The sequence below is a fragment of the Squalius cephalus genome (assembly GCF_949319135.1).
Source record: "Squalius cephalus genome assembly, chromosome: 2".
Classification (NCBI taxonomy): Eukaryota; Metazoa; Chordata; class Actinopteri; order Cypriniformes; family Leuciscidae; genus Squalius; species Squalius cephalus.
The window spans coordinates 45293945-45314000 of record NC_137123.1 but is presented as its reverse complement, the minus strand read 5'-3'; positions in this window follow the sequence as shown (position 1 = coordinate 45314000).

Sequence of the window (20056 nt, the reverse complement as noted above, 5' to 3'; positions counted from 1 at the left end):
AAAAGTCGGCACACTATGGCTCCAAAAATGTGAAAAATTTAATAAAATCGTCTTACGAAGAGCCTACGTGCTCGAAACGTTACCACCTGTGTGTGAGTCTATTATTACATTTTTCACATTTTTGGAGCCATGGTGTGTCGACTTTTTTTCCCCTTTTTTAAATCAGGTATATTGGCAAAATTTAATTACTTTCAGCTTTTTGCAATGAACAAATCTAAAGTAATTTAAATAGCTCAACATAACAAATGTTTCAAGTGGTTTCTCCAAATTCAACTGAAAATGCAACTTTTAATGACTTCTGCATTCTCAAAATTATTCAACCCCCTGGATAGAATGAGTCCCTCACAACAGCACAATCTGCAAAACAGGTGTTGTCTCAAGCTAACCTGACACAACTAATTAAGGGCTTCATTAGTTGCACCAGGTGTGCTTGAGCTAGAAAACATGAAATATCTGAACTGGCTAGGTTTGTTGAGTGTCATGTTTGACTGCATGTTAGAAATATGGCTAAGTCAAAAGAATGGTCCAAAAGGTTAAGAGAAGATATAAATCACCATTCACAAACAAGGAACAGGATACAAAAAGATAGCAAAGGCACTAAATGTTCCTAGAGACACCGTTTGAATGTTAAAAGTTAAAAGTTACAGTGGTTACACTACCTTTTCAGCCCTATGGATCAGCGTTATGTCTGCAGGAAGAATGAAGCATATGCTGAAAAGAATACCCTGCCTACAGATAAGCATGGTGGTGGCTCGATGATGCTCTGGGGCTGCTTTGCATCCTCTGGCACTGGCATTGAAGTATCAGGAAATCTATAGGAGAAAACGGCATGCCGTCAGTGAGGAAGCTGAAGCTTGGGCGTCATTGGACCTTCCAACAGGACAATGATCCCAAGCATACCTCAAATTCCACCAGGGTTTGGTTGCAGAAGTCCTGGAAGATTTTACAGTGGCCATCACAGTCACCTGACTTGAACCCTATAGAAAATCTCTGGTGGGATTTGAGGAAGGCAGTTGCAGCATGCAAACCCAAGAATATTACTGAACTGGAGGCTCATGAGGAATGGGCTAAGATTCCTCAGAAACGCTGGCATCTGGTTATACATCTCGTTTGCAGCAGGTCATAACAGCAAAATAGTGTTCTACAAAGTAGTAAAGATGCTTGCCATGAAGGGGTTGAATAATTGAGATTGCAGAAGTCATTAAAGGTTGCATTTTCAGTTGAATTTGGGGAAACCACTTAAATGATTTGTTGTGTTGAGCTATTTCAATTACTTTTGTTTGATTTATCATTGCACACACACACACACACACACACACACACACACACACACACACACACACACACACACACTAACTGTTGTTAATGAATGAGACCTTACTGTGAATTTTATTCACATTACCCAAATTTCATTGGCGACCTTCCTGTTCGGCGGAGTGATGAGATACTTAGTAGACTGTCCTCACTCAATGGCTGGCTGTCTAAGTGGTGTCCGCAAAATAATATAGAATTCATAGACAATTGGAAAAGTTTTTGGGGCAGACTTGACCTGTTGAAAAGTGATGGTATTCATCCCTCCTGGGATGGTGCTGCTCTTCTCTCTAGTAATATGGCATAGTCTTAGAGCACAAACATGAATTAGGGCTCAGGTCAGGAAGCAGACCATCTGCTAGCTGTCTCACGTCACTAAGGTCAGATAAATCCCATCACCTCTCTTTCACCTAGATATCATCATATAGAGACTGTGTCTGTTGCCTGAATTAGGAAATACAAAAAACTCCCAAACCCATTTAAGTGTAAAAATTTAATTGATGTTCAACAAATAAAAAAACATATAATACAAATGAACAAATGATAAAGCTCGGGTTGATGAATATTTGATCACTTACTTCAAAAGCACTTATTGTTAATGATATGATCACAGATTATAACCTAGATGTGCTGTTTCACAGAAACCTGGCTAAAACCAGACGATTACATTACTTTAAATGATTCCACCCCCCAAGATTATTGTTGTCTTGTTTCAAATATAATTATTTTGAAGTGTTGGTGCTTAATGTAACAATCTAATGTAAATGATAAATCACATTTGAGATTTGTGCTGGCTACTGTATACAGGCTACCAGGGCACCATACATACTTTATCAAAGAATTTGCTGATTTTCTATCAGAGTTAGTACTGGCTGCACATAAAGTCCTAATTGTTGGTGATTTTAACATACATGTAGATAATGAAAAAGATGCATTGGGATTGGCATTTAAAGACATTTTGAACTCTATTGGAGTTAGACAACACGTGTCAGGACCTACTCATTGTCGTAATCATACTCTAGATCTAATATTAGCCTATCACATGGAATCTGCAGCAGAGTGATGACATCTCAGATCATTATCTAGTCTCGTGTACTTCATTTAGCCAAGGCTGCAAAGCCAACTCTGTGTTACAAATATGTTAGACCTCACTTCTGCTACTAAAGATTGCTTTATTAATAATATTCCTGATCAGTTTCATCTCCTCAGCATCCCAGATAGCTTAGAAGAACTCGATATTGCGACAGAAACTTTTAGCAGTAAATCATTTGACGTATCTAGTATCTGTAAAACCGCATTCTTCCAACTTAAAAATATATCTAAAATACGTCATATGCTCTCAATGACAAATGCTGATTATGCTAATTAGTTCATGTGTTATGCTAATTAGTTAATGCATTCATGACATCAAGGCTGTAATGCTTTTATGGGTGGTTGCCCAGCACGCTTAATAAATAAACTACAGCTGGTCCAAAACGCCGCAGCTAGAGTTCTTACTAGAACCAGGAAGTATGACCATATTAGCCCGGTTCTATCAACACTGCATTGGCTCCCTATTAAACATCGTATAAATTGTAAAATGTTGCTGATTACTTACAAAGCACTAAATGGTTTAGCTCCCCAGTACTTGAGCGAGCTCTTAATGCATTATAAGTCCTTCACGTCTATTGCGATCTCAAAATGCTGGCCAGTTGATAATACCTAGAATATCAAAATCGAATGGTGGCGGTAGATCCTTTTCCTATTTAGCACCAAAACTCTGGAACAGTCTTCCTAACATTGTCAGGGAAGCAGACACACTCTGTCAGTTTAAATCTAGACTAAAAACACATCTCTTTGACCTAGCATACACATAATACATTATAAACTTCTATAATTCAATGTTAGGTTGGATAGAGAACAGGGAACACTCCCCATAAATCCTGGTGTACTCGTTACATCATAAGAAGAATACCGTCTACGCTAATATTAGTCTCTCTGTTTATCCCGAGGTTTACCACAGTCCGCCGGATCCAGGCCGTATCCAGATCTGATGAAGGACCTTCGCCTGGACACAATGACAACGCAGTCCTGAAGTGTCAACTAGTCTCTCCCCTGTGAAAGCCTTCTTTCCTTCCCTTTACCTCTGTACAGATAAAACGTTGTCAAAATAGTTCCGGTTCACATGGCAATGTGAACATCCCAGGAGAAATAAATAATTCAGTATTATAATTTTTTAAGGCCAGACAAGTAATTTGTTGAGGTCAATTTGTAAAGAAAGACTAAACGCCTGTGCACATATACATTCAAATGCGCATACCTATAAACACATAATACGCATGTGCACACCATCATGGTTTTCATAGGTTTGCATTTTTAAAGTCTGCACAGTTTTTTTTTTTCCAAGACTTGCACCTTGGAACCTTATTTCAAGGTTTGCGTTCTTGAGCCACCAGGCACTGTTGTTGTGCGGGTGAGCGGGCCGGAGCGTGTTAGGGGTTTTCTGTTAGAACGGTGTCGTGTAAAGGGCCCTAAGTTAATAACTAATGATCTTTGCAACAGAAGTGAATCAATCAAAACTAAATTTAGCTGGACAATAACTTTATTCTAGAGCTGCTGTAAAGCCAAAACAATCTCTGTTACTTGAATTTCCTATTATCACTGTAAAGCTGCTTTGAAACAATCTATATTGTTAAAAGCGCTATATAAATGAAGGTGACTTGACTTGACTTAGAAAATACTAGGGGTGTAAATTGCGTAGATTAAGATTGCGTTGGACTCCGAGCCTCGCAAGTCTTCCTAACAACAGGGAGAAAAAGGGTGAGTTCGAGTCCCGCCGAGGCCGCCCAAGCTTTTCAAACATTTCCCGGTTCCCTCCTTTCAGGCGACCGAAAATGTCTACACTGCAGTCAATGTGCCGGTTACAAAACTCGCTCACCTGCAAACAAACGCCGTTTTAACGGCGACACACACAAAGCACGAAAAGAGCCTTTTTCTGTCTGTGTCACCTGTAGGTCACGTGCCCACGACTATGTACGCACCCCTACACACAAGCACTGTTACCACAGTCCCAAATATTTCCCCAGCTCAGGCTGGAAGTCACAAAAATGTAGCGCGCGTGCCTGCTGTTATGTATGCACCCCTGCACATAAGCACTGTTCCCACAGTCACAAATGTCTCCCCCGCTCACACGGGAAGTTTAATAAAGGTAGTGAGCGTGCCTGTTTTACAACACGCACCCCTACACACAAACACTGTCAACTCGACACTCACTCTCCCCCCTACCAGCGCAGGAGAGATATTAAACGTAGATCCTGTGCCCACTCTTCAGCGTGCCTAGCTACACATAAAAACTGTTCCCGCATCAGTTTTCCCTCTAACCCACGCTGGCAATGTGAATATGAGTCCGCCCGCTGTGCAGCGCATGCCTCCGCTCATAAGCGCTGTACACACGGTGTTGCGGCGATCTGCCGGGAGGTGTGGCTGCGTGCGGGTGCATGTGACAGCGGCCTTGCTTCTACATGCGCATAACAGCGAGCGTGCAGCTCCGCAGCGCGCCTCAGCAGGTGAGCGAAATTAGACTAATTAGCAGCACACGCCAGAAACCTTCAGACAATAGAAGCGGCGCGAGTTTGTTCAGGTTGGCAACGCAGCTAAGAGCTACAGAAGAAAGAAGAAATCGCTAAAGAATCACGGAATTAAAACTCATGGGAAAAGGAAAAGATCAAAAGGGATACCGGTAAGCTCACATCTCTTTACCGGACTCTGAAGACTGTTTAAATGTGATCGCTGGCTACATCGTAGTCTTGATGGGCAAGCGAAATTTATAGTCTGCTGATAGAGATGCATTGTTAATTGCACTATTAATAGATTGAAGCTAGAACATTTCTGTACATTGGGTAAATGTTTAGCTTTGTACAAAGAGACTTAACCATTTCTGAACAGAAGTAATCTTATGCTAATCCATAGTAAAATCGTTTGGAATGCTTGATTACATTTAGGTTGAAATTATGAATGAAATATGTCATATAGAAATTCTGTATAGAATGATCTAGGTTAAACAAAGAATAACAGGTTAATTTAAAAGTAAATGGGTCTAAAAGTAGAGCTGGCTTTCTGGTTATATTCAATGCCTGATTTACATTGTTTACCTGGGTTGATAAATAATGAAGTAATGGTTAATCTAAGTGTAAAATATACATACCCTTTGCCTGATGTACTTTGCTGTGCTTTATTGTATTTGATGTGAAATATTGAACTTTATTTAACCTGTTAAGCTGCAACCCCACTTTTGAAAAATCCCCAGAAATGACATACCCAAACTGAAACAGATACAGTTCATGAACCCTTGGTACTAAAAGCACAAGTATGATCTCGTTTGAAAGCTGACACCTGGCAGTTTATTGTAAATGTAGAATTAATTATTGTCGTAATGACAAAAATTGTTATAAATCGCTTCAAAGTTTTGTAAAGTTATTAGAAATTATTTTTTATGAAACATCCTCATGAAAATAAAATTGAAGTTGGCACTGGAGCAATCTAGAAATGCACTACAGCTAAAGTCACATGTCTAAACATTTTATGTTTAAAATCTGAAGATAATAAGTCCAAAACTCTGTATTTAGTTAAAGGGGGGGGTACAATGGTGTTTCATGTATTCAGAGTTGTTTACAGTGTTAAAGAGATGGATTCTCATGCTAAACATGGCCAAAGTTTTTTTTTAATATTTTGGACGAATAACAGAGAATTTCTGTGCTGAAAATCTTACTTCCGGGTTGGTACAAGTTTCGGCTGGGTTTTTTTCGACCGTGGATCTAATGACGTAGCCCAGAGTGGAACTCCTTATATGAGCATTTCTCCCGGAAAAGCGCGGCCGCGCACACGTCGACCAGAGGAGAGCGAGACCGCCAGTGTTGCCAGATGTACGATAATTATCGTATTTGTACGATAATTTTGACCTCTGTACGATGTACGATCAATAATGGAAAAAATCCTATAATGTACGATAATTTCCGAACTGTGTGACACTTCAAATGATGGTCGTTGTAATAGGACTTCTCATTGATCTAGCCGTGGATTCTACGTCTACCGGGGGAAGAACGTGTAGAGAGAGGGAGCGAGAGACCTTGCGTGCGTGTGCTAGTGTGCCTCACGAAGCGCATGTAAGGACCATAGACTGTAAAAAATAAGTAAGGACCCAACCAATCAATTGTAAGTGCGGGCGGGCTTTTATCTATACTCCCGAATCAGAACCGAACACCCCCCCCCCCCCCCCCATTGGAGATTCCTTGACTCCCAGAAATGAATTTGTGCAGGTTGGGATGTCTGTCATTTTCATGTCGTTGACTCGTGTACGATAATTTTCTTCCAAATACGATAATTTTGAGCTTCTGGTATAACACAGTCTCACCCCCAAACGTCACATACTGACGCGTCTTGACCATACGGCAACATATGACGAAAAGGGTACCCCTAAAACGTCCATATTTGACGATTCGGGTTATGGGTAGGTTTAGGTATGCGTTAGGGTACCGCTAAGAGGCGCTGCTGGTGCGCTTATGTCTTCGTCTCATATGGACGTTTTAGGGGTACCCTTTTCATCGTATGTTGCCGTATGGTCAAGACGCGTCAGTATGTGACGTTTTGGGGTGAGACCGGGCTGTCTGGTACGATACTTGGACATTTCCAATCTGGCAACACTGGAGACCGCGCACATCAACGCGCTTCAACAGGAAATCATCGGCAGCGCTGCATAGTGTCTCCAAAGTGTGTTTTTGGATGTGAGGGAAAGCTTACCAAAGAACCCAGCGTTAGGAACAGTGGATGCAGAAACGAGTTGTGTAGACTGTTTGTTCCCTGCATTTCGACGATGAATGTTTTATAAACAAAGCCCAGATCGACTGATGCTCTGGCTTCGCCCACACGGCCCGCCTCCAGACGCTCGGTTTTTTCCGGAAAGACTCGGTACAGCCTATCTTTCTTTAATAAATTTAATAAAACTAAAGACTTTTTGGAGATATGAAGGATGCAATACTACTCTATAGGTACTCAAGATTAACAGGAGATTGAGTGAAAATGAGCATTTCACCCCCCCTTTAAATGTTTTTAAGACCATGTCATGTGACTTTATTTTGATTTGACGCTAAAATGCTACTGATGTTTATTGTCATCTTCTAACCATCTATCCAGTATATTGTCTCTATTGTTTTGTGGTGCAAACGATCCCCATTCAGTCTCAATCTCCCCCTGCACACATTCACACCTCTCCAGCCAGGTTATGGCTCTAAATATGCATTTCTTTTGTCTGCATTATAGCTACTAACGACTGGCTATTCACAGGCTATTCATAGGGTTTCAGTCCCTAATTTCTTTTCTCAAAGTTCACCTCACATTTTAAACTGTATCAAATGCATTTCTTGAATAAAGAAACAATTCAGTAAGCATTCAAAAAAAATCATAAAAGTATAACTGCTTGACGTGGCAGGTGCACCTAGGGCTAGCTAGCATGTTAGCTTAGCACACCATCAATACACGACAATTTATGAGATTAAAACCATTTTTGTGCTCCAAACTTACTTTATAACGCAAGACGAGTGTTTTAAATAATCTTCTGTGATCTAATTTGGCTTCAGATAAAAAAATCAGACAGAAAATATACTATTGGATAGTGTTCTGCACAATGATAGTCTATATAGATTAGCATTACATTATAAATATAATCTATTATTATGAAAATACCTGGCATGGCTTGAAAAACACAGGTAACTCAAATATCAATGCAAACATGTTTATTGTCTTCAAAACGTAGGATAAAGGATAAAGCTGCTGTTTGTCAATTGAAGAGAGCAAAATGGCAAAGTCACTTGATGATTTGAAAGTGGAGAGGACCACAGCTAAGAGACTTTTCTCCCGTCTTGCCAATAGCATTACGAGGACCCACACAGAGATGTCTATAGAGGAGTTAAAGGAGAACTTCAAGAAGCTTACACTAGAGAGCTCCAGAGTCATGGAGGCAACCGAAGAGATAGAGGCCGCTTACATGGCAGAGTCCAATGCAGCTACTGCAGAGGAGCTGAGCGACTTACTGAGAGCCGACATAGAAAAGACGGAGGAATATTGTAAGCAAAAGACTAAAGAAGTTAAACTCCTAATTCGAGAGACACTCTGGGTCGTATATGGAGAAAAAGAACTGTCCCTAGCTCTACATGTTGCAGAGAGTGAGTGCAAGAATGTCTCCTCCACCCAGCTAGACGTAACTCTGGAGGTTTATGAGTTCATGCTGACCCACTTAGAGAAGTTGGTGCTCAAGGCAAAGGAAGCGCACCAAAACTGGAACCGCTGGGCTTCGCCAGCCGAGCAAGGAGACGCTGATGGCCGCCTAAGAGCACTTGAGGTGCACTTTCCCCAGCTGGTGTCGCGGAAGGCCGCCTTCATCAAAGCAGCTAGGATAAAACCAGACACTGAAGAACCCCCAGGCCGCCGTTTAGCTCCAGTGGCAGCGATAAAGCTGAAAGCCACAGCTCTACCAAAGTTAGCCGGTAACCAGCGAGGCTACTACAGATGGAGGCAAGAATGGGAGGCTCTGCAGAGACAAGGTGAACCAACCGGCTCCAAAGAGGTAAAGAAATTTAAACTGCTCGATAGCCTTGATGAGAAGGTGGCCAGAGATCTATGCCTGTCAACATACAACTCATCAGACGAGATCTTCCGAATCCTGGAGAACCGGTTTGGGAACCAAGCCACCATCACTCTCGAGATCATCGAGGAGCTACAAGCAACTCCACCAGTCAGGAGCGGCCAGCCAAGAAAAGTCATAGAGCTCATCCAAACTGTGGAAAAGGCCCTTTATGATTTAAGTGAACTGGATAATGTAGATGCCATAAAGAACCCGATAGTGACTAAATCCATTCAGGGCAAGCTCCCAGAAACTCTGAAGAAGAAGGACTGGCTCACCTATGCTGCTGATGAGAGAAACGCTGTTAACCGTCAGAACCGTTTCGACAAGCTTATCACGTACCTGAAATCACAAGAATCCATATATGAACAACTAGATCAGCTGAAAGACGTCGTCAAACCCGCCAAGGAGAAGACCAAGTCTCTTAAGAAGCCAGAACAAAGACAACCAAGACCAGCAGTGAAACAGCAGGCTGCATCATTTGCGGTGACCCAAAGCACAGAAAGAAACTATATTTCTGCAGAAAGTTTAGGGCTAACCTAAAGCCAGCGGAGAAGAGGGACGCAGCGCAACAAATCGGTGCCTGCAAGAGATGCCTCGAAGTCCACAACGGCGACTACTGCAGGAAAACTACTTACCTGTGCGGGAATCCAGAGTGCAAAGAACAACACCCCTTTCTTCTTTGTCCAGTTGCCAGATCCCAGCCTCAAAGAACACCCAAGTCCAGTCCAGTGGGAACTGAGGGCAAAAGATATACTGAAATCCAAGAAAAGTTCCTCTCCAAACTTACACCGGCGCTGACGCAGCAATGTCAAGACGCCTTCTGCAACGTAGCATCCAGGGCATACAACTCCACTGTAGCTGAAAGAGGTCTTCTGGAGGACAACTGCTTAACCTGTTAACCGTTGCCAGTGCGCCCACGCACTGAAGCGTTTTTTATTTATTTAATTCAAAATTACTATCAGATTTAATGTTATACCTTGACAAACTATACATAATTAAAAAGATATAATACTCAAGTTTCAGTATTTGACCACTATTGTATTCTGAGAAACTCATAGTGACAGTTATGTCTTAATTTGTGTCAGGAGTTATGAAATGAAAAAATGAGTCGATACCTTTAATATGAATTATGCGCGTCAGCCGCTTTCATTCATAAAAAACTCTGTGCTGTCGTCATGACAGCGATACACAAAACAACGTCCCTCAGGGCTTTAGCTCAAAACTGTGCAGATTTGGAGAAATATTGATATATTCTCATAGATTTACATCATATTTCTATAGACAGGAATAATATTTATTGAATTTATACCCAAATGCGTCGATGTAATCTTTATGAGCGTTTGGTACTCTGATACTGTGTTTTCAATTCATACCAATAGCCTGAGGGCGCTATATGCACAATAATAGTCCATATATGGAACATGAAGAAGAGCCATGATCATGTGACATTCCAGGACGTCACTGATACACACAAAGCTACAGAGATCGCGCTGTAACATGCAGATAAAGATGTTTTGAAGACAATAAACATGATTGCAATGATATTTGAGTTACCTGTGTTTTTCAAGCCATGCCAGGTATTTCCATAATAATAGATTATATTTATAATGTAATGCTAATCTATATAGACTATCATTGTGCAGAACACTATCCAATAGTATATTTTCTGTCTGATTTTTTTATCTGAAGCCAAATTAGATAACAGAAGATTATGTAAAATACTCGACTTGCGTTATAAATTAAGTTTGGAGCACAAACATGGTTTTAATCTCATAAATTGTCGTGTATTGATGATGTGCTAGGCTAACATGCTAGCTAGCCCTAGGTGCACCTGCCACATCTAGCAGTTATACTTTTATGATTTTTTTGAATGCTTACTGAAGTGTTTCTTTATTCAAGAAATGCATTTGATACAGTTTAAAATGTGAGGTGAACTTTGAGAAAAGAAATTAGGGACTGAAACCCTATGAATAGCCTGTGAATAGCCAGTCGTTAGTAACTATAATGCAGACAAAAGAAATGCATATTTAGAGCCATAACCAGTCTGGAGAGGTGTGAATGTGTGCAGGGGGAGACTGAGACTGAATGGGGATCGTTTGCACCACAAAACAATAGAGACAATATACTGGATAGATGGTTAGAAGATGACAATAAACATCAGTAGCATTTTAGCGTCAAATCAAAATAAAGTCACATGACATGGTCTTGAAAAACATTTAACTAAAATACAGAGTTTTGGACTTATTATCTTCAGATTTTAAACATAAAATGTTTAGACATGTGGCTTTAGCTGTAGTGCATTTCTAGATTGCTCCAGTGCCAACTTCAATTTTATTTTCATGAGGATGTTTCATAAAAAATAATTTCTAATAACTTTACAAAACTTTGAAGCTATTTATAACAATTTTTGTCATTACGACAATAATTAATTCTACATTTACAATAAACTGCCAGGTGTCATCTTTCAAACGAGATCATACTTGTGCTTTTAGTACCAAGGGTTCATGAACTGTATCTGTTTCAGTTTGGGTATGTCATTTCTGGGGATTTTTCAAAAGTGGGGTTGCAGCTTAACAGGTTAAAGGAGTACCCAGTGATCCTAATGCTCCTTGATGTCACTGCCAACGATGGAAAAAGAATAGGGACCCTCATTGATTTGGCATCAGACACGAACTACATAACACACAGAGCTGCGAGCAAGTTGAACCTGAGAAGTGAAGATGTGACTCTGGTGGTTTACGGGGTTGGAGGGATGAAAGTGTCTGTCGCAACCAAGCGTTACCTCCTCAGGATACATTGTTAGCACTCCCAGAGGGACCCTCAGGTCACACCATTTGATCTGCTATGGACTTGATAGAATTGCAGAAGTTCACAGGCATGTTCCAGCCATCAAGTTACAGAAGATATTCCCGGATGTTTCCCTCAAAGACCTTGCAAGACCGAGGGAAATACAACTCCTGATCAGCCACAAAGAAGGGCAGCTGGTACCCCAGAAAGTTCGTTCTGTTGGTGACCTGGTGCTCTGGGACGGCCCGCTCGGCAAGACCATCGGAGGCACGCACCCGGACCTCTTTGAAGAAGTCACATTAATGGCCCATACGTCAAAGACGCACTTCGCAAGATCCATGAGAACCGCAGCAGTCAAATACACTGAACTCACCTGTAAAAATCCAGTCTCTTGCCAGTCTCTCGACCATCCCAGCACCCAGTCCCATACAGCAACTAGCAGCAGAGACTTTCTAAAGTGGTGGAAATGGGAAAGCATCGGAGCCGTTTGTGAGCCGAGATGTGGAGGATGTCGCTGCGGGAATTGCCAACCCGGGGGGAAAGAAATGACGCTGGCTGAAGAAAGAGAGATGGAGAGGGTGAGAGATGGCTTGACGTATGTGAAAAGAGATCACCACAGTCCTGAACCACACTGGCATGCCAAGTATCCATGGACAGAGGATCCAGCATTGCTCCCCAACAACAGGAGAGCAGGTTGAAGCCACATTTCACAGAACGGAGAAGCAGCTGGCAAAGGAACCCGAGTGGAAAATGGCCTATGCTTCACAAGTCCATGAAATGGTTAATCGCGAAGCTGCAGTGAAGCTGTCCAAAGAAGATCTGCAGAGCTGGACGGGGCCAGTGTGGTACATAAGTCATCTGATTGCACTAAATCCACATTCATTCTCTACCCCAGTGAGGCTAGTGTGGAACAGCAGCCAGAAGTACAGAGGCCTAAGCTTGAACGACATACTGATCAAAGGTCCTGACGTCCTGAATCCGATCAGAGCCGTCCTGCTGAGGTTCCGAGCTGGTGTCTTTGCTGCCCTTGGTGACATCCGCAAGATGTACAACTCTGTCTGGCTGGAGGAAAGAGAGGTCCACCTGCACAGGTTCCTGTGGCGCGACACTGAAGATGCAGAGATAGAGGATTTCGCCATAACAAGAGTCAACATCGGAGACAAACCTGCTGGTTGCATAGCCCAAGTCGCCATGCGAGAGACCGCCAACTTACCTCCATTCACAGCCACTTCAAAGAGGAGAAACGTGTGCTGGAGGAAGACGTATATGTTGATGACATCCTAACTTCTCACAACAACCTCGACCACCTGAAACTCCTCACGTCCAACATCGAGCAGATCCTTAAAGCAGGAGGATTCTTCATGAAGCCCTGGGTCTACTCTGATCAAAGTGGGAGGAAAGGGCAGAGAGGTGAGAAGATGGAGTCAAAGACCGTGATCCTGCCAAACCAGTTAACTGAAGAGGATAACAAAGCCCTTGGCCTCGGTTACACCATTGAAGACGACAAGTTACACGTCATGGTTGCAGTGAACTTCTCCAAGAAAAGGAGAAAAATGCGCCTTGGCCAGGACTTACTGAGGGAAGAAGTAAGAAGCCAAACCCCAGACCCACTCACCAGAAGAGAACTGTTAAGCCAAGTTTCTGGTCTTTATGATCCCCTCGGCCTTGTGGCTCCAGCAAAACAGAAGGGAGCCATCCTGATCCGAAAAGCTTTTCAAGAAGCGAAAGTGATGCACTGCATAGAAGACACCTGGGATGCCGCCTTGTCCAAAGAACTCCGAGAAGACGCAGTAAAGCTCCTCGAAGAGTATGCTGACCTGAGGCTACTCAGATTCACCAGAGCCCTCACACCGCCAGATCCAGGTGGACGACCATATGGCATCACCTTCTCTGACGGTAGTGAGCACGCGTATGGCGCCGTGCTGTACCTTCGTTGGAGCTGCAGCCATGGTGTCGTTGTGAGGCTAGTCGAATCTAAGGCCAAGCTGACCCCTCTAGACCACAAGGGTGACCCTGTGAAGGCGGAGTTGTGCGGAGCAGTCTTTGCAGCCCGGCTGAAAATCTACTTCCAGAAACACTGCCGAATCGATGTCGAGAGGTGGTACCATCTCGTCGACAGTCAAACCATCTTGGGCGCAATACAGCGTGAAAGTTATGGTTATCAGACCTTCTTTGCGAACCGAGTTGGCGAGATCCAGAGCAGTACCGACATCCGAGATTGGTTGTGGATTCCAGGGTCGGCGAATATTGCAGATATCATCACCAGAGGGACCAGTCCTGATAATTTAACTGAGGAATCCGAGTGGCAGTCGGGTCCACAGTTCCTTCAGCTTCCTGAGAGTGAGTGGCGAAAAAATCAGCCAAAGACATTGCTGCACAAGCAGGAGACAATATCACAAAAATGCAGAAGAAAACATTTGTTGCAGTACTCACCCGAAGTCAACAGAAAGTGAAAGATCCAATCAGAGTCCAGGAGACAGAGTCCAAGTCCAGAAGACCACCGGCAGTAGCAGCAGTCCAAAAGCTATTGGACGAAAGGCGCTTCAGCAGTCTAAGACGGCTGGTCGGGGCGGTAGCATGGACTTGGAGAGCAGCTAAGAAGTTCCTGTGTGCTAAGATTAGAGAGAAAGGAAAGTGGGAGGCAGTAGAGTCATCTGGTGTCATCATGGTCAATGAAAGAGAAGAAGTGTTCCGGAACCTATGTCTGGCAGCACAAGAGGGCGTACACTTTCCGAACACGACAACGGACAGACTGGTTGTTTACAAGGATCAAACAAGTGGGCTCCTGATGTGTGGTGGCAGGATCCAGACCTTCAAAGAGGACCAGAGAGCGGTTCCCCTGCTACCTTTCCAGACCTGGATCTCCACCCTCCTAGCCCGAGAAGCACACAGTGAGGGACATGATGGAGTGGCAGGGACTTTGCTGCGGATGCGAAAGAAAGCATGGGTCATCAGGGGAAGAATTACCGCCCAAAAAGTCGTTGACAAGTGTGTCATTTGCAAGAAGGCAAAAGAAAAAACCTGTCAGCAAATAATGGGAAACTTACCTGAGGAGAGGTCGAGCCCGGCTGCACCGTTTCAATTCACGCCTGTCGACCTGTTTGGCCCATACCAAGTGAAGGATGATGTTAAGAGGAGAGTGAGCTTGAAAGTATGGGGTGTGGTCTTTTGCTGCATGTCAAGCCGAGCCATCCATGTCGAACTGGCAAGCACGTTAACAACAGAGAGCTTTCTACTTGCTTACCAGAGGTTCACTTCTGTCCGAGGCCATCCTCAGAAGATCTGGTCCGATCCAGGTACGAATTTTATTGGAGCAAAACTTGTCCTGGAGGAGATGTACACTTACCTGAGACAACAAAGCAAAGAGTCACTTGAAGAATATGCTGCCAAGAATGGGACTTACTGGACATGGAAAATCCTTCCAGCCAACTCACCTCACCGAAATGGCGCTGCCGAAGCTGCTGTCAAGATCACCAAAAAAGCTCTCCAAAGTCTTGGTAAAGGAGGAGGCCTTACCTTTGGCGAATTCCTGACGGTGCTCAAGCTAGCTGCCAACCTTGCCAACGAAAGGCCTATCGACACCAGAGTCCAGAGCCGTGAAGACCGCATCCAATACATCAGTCCGAACACCCTGTTGCTTGGTCGAGCCACACAGAGTGGAGATTTCAAAGCATTCGACTACACTACTTACCCCTTCAAAAGGCTACAAGAGATGCAAACTCAAGTTAACTACTTTTGGAAGTCCTGGAGCCAGCTTGCAGGTCCAAACCTGTTCATCCGCAGCAAGTGGCATACTGCCGAAAGAAATGTTGCCATTGGAGACATAGTTTGGCTCTGCGACCAAAATGCACTAAGGGGGCAGTTCAAGCTAGCAAGAGTCATCAGTGTGAATGCAGATTCCAAAGGCATCGTCCGGGATGTCCACGTGAAAGTCTCTCCAAGTTGGTGTGTTCAGGCGAAGACTACAAAACCTCTTACCAAAGAGTCCGGGTCTAAGGAGAAGGATTTCCAGGGTACCATACTGCATCGGGACGTGCAGCGCCTCGTCGTCCTCGTCCCAGCAGAGGATCAATTTGACGGGGATCAGCTCGCCTGAGAGGTGCGATCTTTCCGGTCGCACCGCGCAAAGATCGAGTGGGAGGTGTTGCGGCGTTCTGCCGGGAGGTGTGGCTGCGTGCGGGTGCATGTGACAGCGGCCTTGCTTCTACATGCGCGTAACAGCGAGCATGCAGCTCCGCAGCGCGTCTCAGCAGGTGAGCGAAATTAGACTAATTAGCAGCACACGCCAGAAACCTTCAGACAATAGAAGCGGCGCGAGTTTGTTCAGATTGGCAATGCAGCTAAGAGCAGCAGAAGAAAGAAGAAATCGCTAAAGAATCACTGAATTAAAACTCATGGGAAAAGGAAAAGATCAAAAGGGCTACCGGTAAGCTCACATCTCTTTACCGGACTCTGAAGACTGTTTAAATGTGATCGCTGGCTACGTCGTAGTCTGTATGGGGAAGCGAAATTTATAGTCTGCTGATAGAGATGCATTGTTAATTGCACTATTAATAGATTGAAGCTAAAACATTTCTGTACATTGGGTAAATGTTTAGCTTTGTACAAAGAGACTTAACCATTTCTGAACAGAAGTAATCTTATGCTAATCCATAGTAAAATCGTTTGGAATGCTTGATTACATTTAGGTTGAAATTATGAATGAAATATGTCATATAGAAATTCTGTATAGAATGATCTAGGTTAAACAAAGAATAACAGGTTAATTTAAAAGTAAATGGGTCTAAAAGTAGAGCTGGCTTTCTGGTTATATTCAATGCCTGATTTACATTGTTTACCTGGGTTGATAAATAATGAAGTAATGGTTAATCTAAGTGTAAAATATACATACCCTTTGCCTGATGTACTTTGCAGTGCTTTATTGTATTTGATGTGAAATATTGAACTTTATTTAATTTGTTTATTTGTTGTATGTTTAAAGGTTTTTCACCTTCCTTGTTTACTGGTCAAATAAATTGAAGAACGAGTGAAATCCTGAGTCTGGTCAAGTCCTTCCCTTTTCAAGTGTGGGAAGCCATGGTGTTTTAAATACACTTGACACACATGCCGTGTGTATATAGCCCAAAGTGTCTATAGTGTCTATAGCCCAAAACGGCTTGACGGCCGGGTCCCTATCTCACAGCGACCCGTCCCCAGCCTTTATTCAACCCCTAGCAATACGGGCCGGAGCCTCGGAGGCCATCCCCGGCATATCGAAATGAGTGTTGAACATAATAAAACACGGCTACTCGCTACAGTTTGCTCGCAGACCGCCACGAGACCGCCCGTGGTCGAGACGAGAGTGAGAAAAGATGTTTCACATGTTCTCCGCACCGAGGTGCTCAAACTGTTAGAAAAGGGTGCTATCGAAGCAGTACCCCCCCCCCACAGATCGAGTCGGGTCTGTACAGCCGCTATTTCCTCGTCCCGAAAAAGGATGGTGGTCTCTGACCCATCCTAGATCTCAGACGCTTGAACAAAGCACTGGCGAAGCGCCCGTTCAGAATTCTTGACACCCAAACATATCCTCGCGCAAATTCGCCCGGGAGATTGGTTTTTCTCAGTGGATCTGAAAGATGCCTATTTTCATATCCAAATATCGCCTCATCACAGGCAGTTTCTGAGATTCGCTTTCGAGGGACAAGCATACCAATACACGGTTCTACCGTTTGGTCTATCGTTGGCCCCCTGTACATTCACGAAATGTATGGATGTAGAACTTTCCCCCCTGAGACAGCGGGGAGTGCGAATACTAAACTACCTCGACAATTGGCTGGTTATAGCACAATCAGAGGCACAGCTAATAACGCACAGATCTGGGATCATCAGCCATCTAGAATGCCTGGGTCTGAAGATCAATTTTTCCAAGAGCGCACTATCCCCCAGACAGAACATTTCCTTTCTGGGTATAGTAATAGACTCTATACATATGAGAGCGTGCCTCTCGGCGGAGCGCGCGCTCTCTGTTCGGCGCCTCGCGGCATCTTTCAGAGCGGGCGCCCGCGCCCCCCTCAAAAGATTACAGAGAATGTTGGGTCTTATGGCCTCTGCATCAGCAGTGCTCCGGCTCGGATTACTGCAAATGCGCCCTCTCCAATGCTGGCTAAACAGCCGTGTACCAGCTCACGCGTGGCGCTCTGGCCACTTACTGATCAAGGCGAGTCGCGGCTGCATCAAAGCCCTGACTCCCTGGAAAGCTGTCGACTGGTACCAGTCGGGCGTGAGTTTAGGTGTGATTTCGAGGAGAAAGGTGGTCATGACAGACACCTCCAACCTAGGTTGGGGAGCCCTCTACGAGGGCAGGCCTGTCTCTGGCCTTTGGCTGCCTACACATAAACTGTCTGGAGATGAGAGCGGTCACTCTAGCACTCAAAGCCTTGCTCCCGTATCTGAAGGGCGACCACATCCTAGTCCGAACGGACAACATGACAGTGGTGGCTTACATAAACCGCCAAGGCGGCCTCAGGTCAAACACCTTGCACACTATGGCCAGGAGTCTAATTCTGTGGGCTCAGCACAACCTGCGCTCCCTGAGAGCGGCGCACGTGCCAGGCATTCTGAACCAGGGTGCAGATATGCTATCAAGAGGCAAAGTTTCCCCGGGGGAATGGTCTCTTCACCCTCAGACGGTTCAGCTAATATGGAGCACCTTCGGCGAGGCAGAGGTCAACCTCTTCGCCTCCGAAGACAACGCTCATTGCCGATTATTTTATTCAAAGAGCACGGACGCGCTCGCCCACGAATGGCCGAACCGCCCGTTGTATGCTTTCCCCCCGGTCGCGATGCTACCTCAGGTCATCAAACGGATCAGGGAGAACAAATGTGCAGTGCTTCTTATAGCCCCCCTCTGGAGGAACCGACTATGGTTCTCCGAGCTGGCGCAACTGCTGAAATCAGCCCTGTGGCCGATCCCGCTGAGGAAAGATCTCCTCATGCAGGCGAACGGAGAAATCTGGCATCCCCGTCCCGACTTATGGGCCCTTCATGTATGGCCGCTCAACGGGTACCCGGGGACCTCCCAGATAAGGTGGCAAAAACCATTGCTGAAGCTAGAGCGCCCTCAACCAGACGCCTCTACGCTCAGAAATGGAGAGTGTTCTCTAGCTGGTGCACCGCTAGAAACCTGAGCCCACACTCGTGCGAGATACCGAGTGTACTCGCCTTTTTACAAGAGCTTCTGGACGTGGGTCGCACCCCCTCCATGCTTAAAGTATATGTGGCGGCCATAGCGGCATTCACGCTCCCGTGGCCGGGCAATCACTAGGGAAAAACGACCTGGTCGTCCGCTTCCTTAAAGGGGCAAGGAGGCTAAACCCTCCGCGTCCCCCCTCTGTGCCTATCCACGGTCCAGGAAGCACTGAAGGGCGCCCTGTTTGAGCCACTTCAGTCTGCCGACCTGAAGCACCTCTCACTCAAAACCGCTCTTTTACTGGCGCTCGCTTCAGTTAAAAGAGTGGGCGATCTGCACGCGCTGTCTTCGAGCGCGTCCTGTCTTGAGTTCGGACCTAACGACTGCAGAGCTGTCCTTAGGCCGAGGCATGGGTATATTCCTAAAGTGCTCTCTACCCCCATCAGAGCACAGGTTATTTCCCTGACAGCTCTCTCCTCAACAGAGGACGAAAGAGACGCGAATTTACTCTGTCCCGTCAGGGCTCTCAGAGTGTATCTGGAGCGTTCTGCCTCATTCAGACAGTCAGAACAGCTTTTTGTATGCTTTGGCGGCCACACCAAGGGTCTCGCTGTCTCAAAGCAGAGATTATCGCGCTGGATAGTTGACGTCATAGCGCTAGCTTATGAGTCTAAGGGCCTTCACTGCCCCTTAGGCATCAGAGCTCATTCCACTAGAGGCATGGCCTCGTCTTGGGCTTGGTCGAGTGGAATACCCATACAGGATATTTGTGCGGCGGCCAGCTGGGCCTCGCCGTCCACTTTTATCAGGTTTTATAACCTACAAGTCCCTGCCCTGCATTCTAGGGTACTTTCGGTATGAATGTGTAAGCACAAACCCCCCATGAAACGTGGACCCGATACTATCCGGTCCCGTTTTTTACACAAACTATGTTCATATGTCATACCATACATACAGCGTATAAGGGTTTTTTTCTCTGTTTAACATGGGGCCCGTTATATCCGGTCCTGTTACAGAACTACAGTTCATATATGACACTATATCTTAGACTGGCCCTCTTAGACCACTCTTTATGTTTCCTTATGAAGCCCGTCACTGACTGGCTTATTGGGATCATACTTTACTCTCACGGC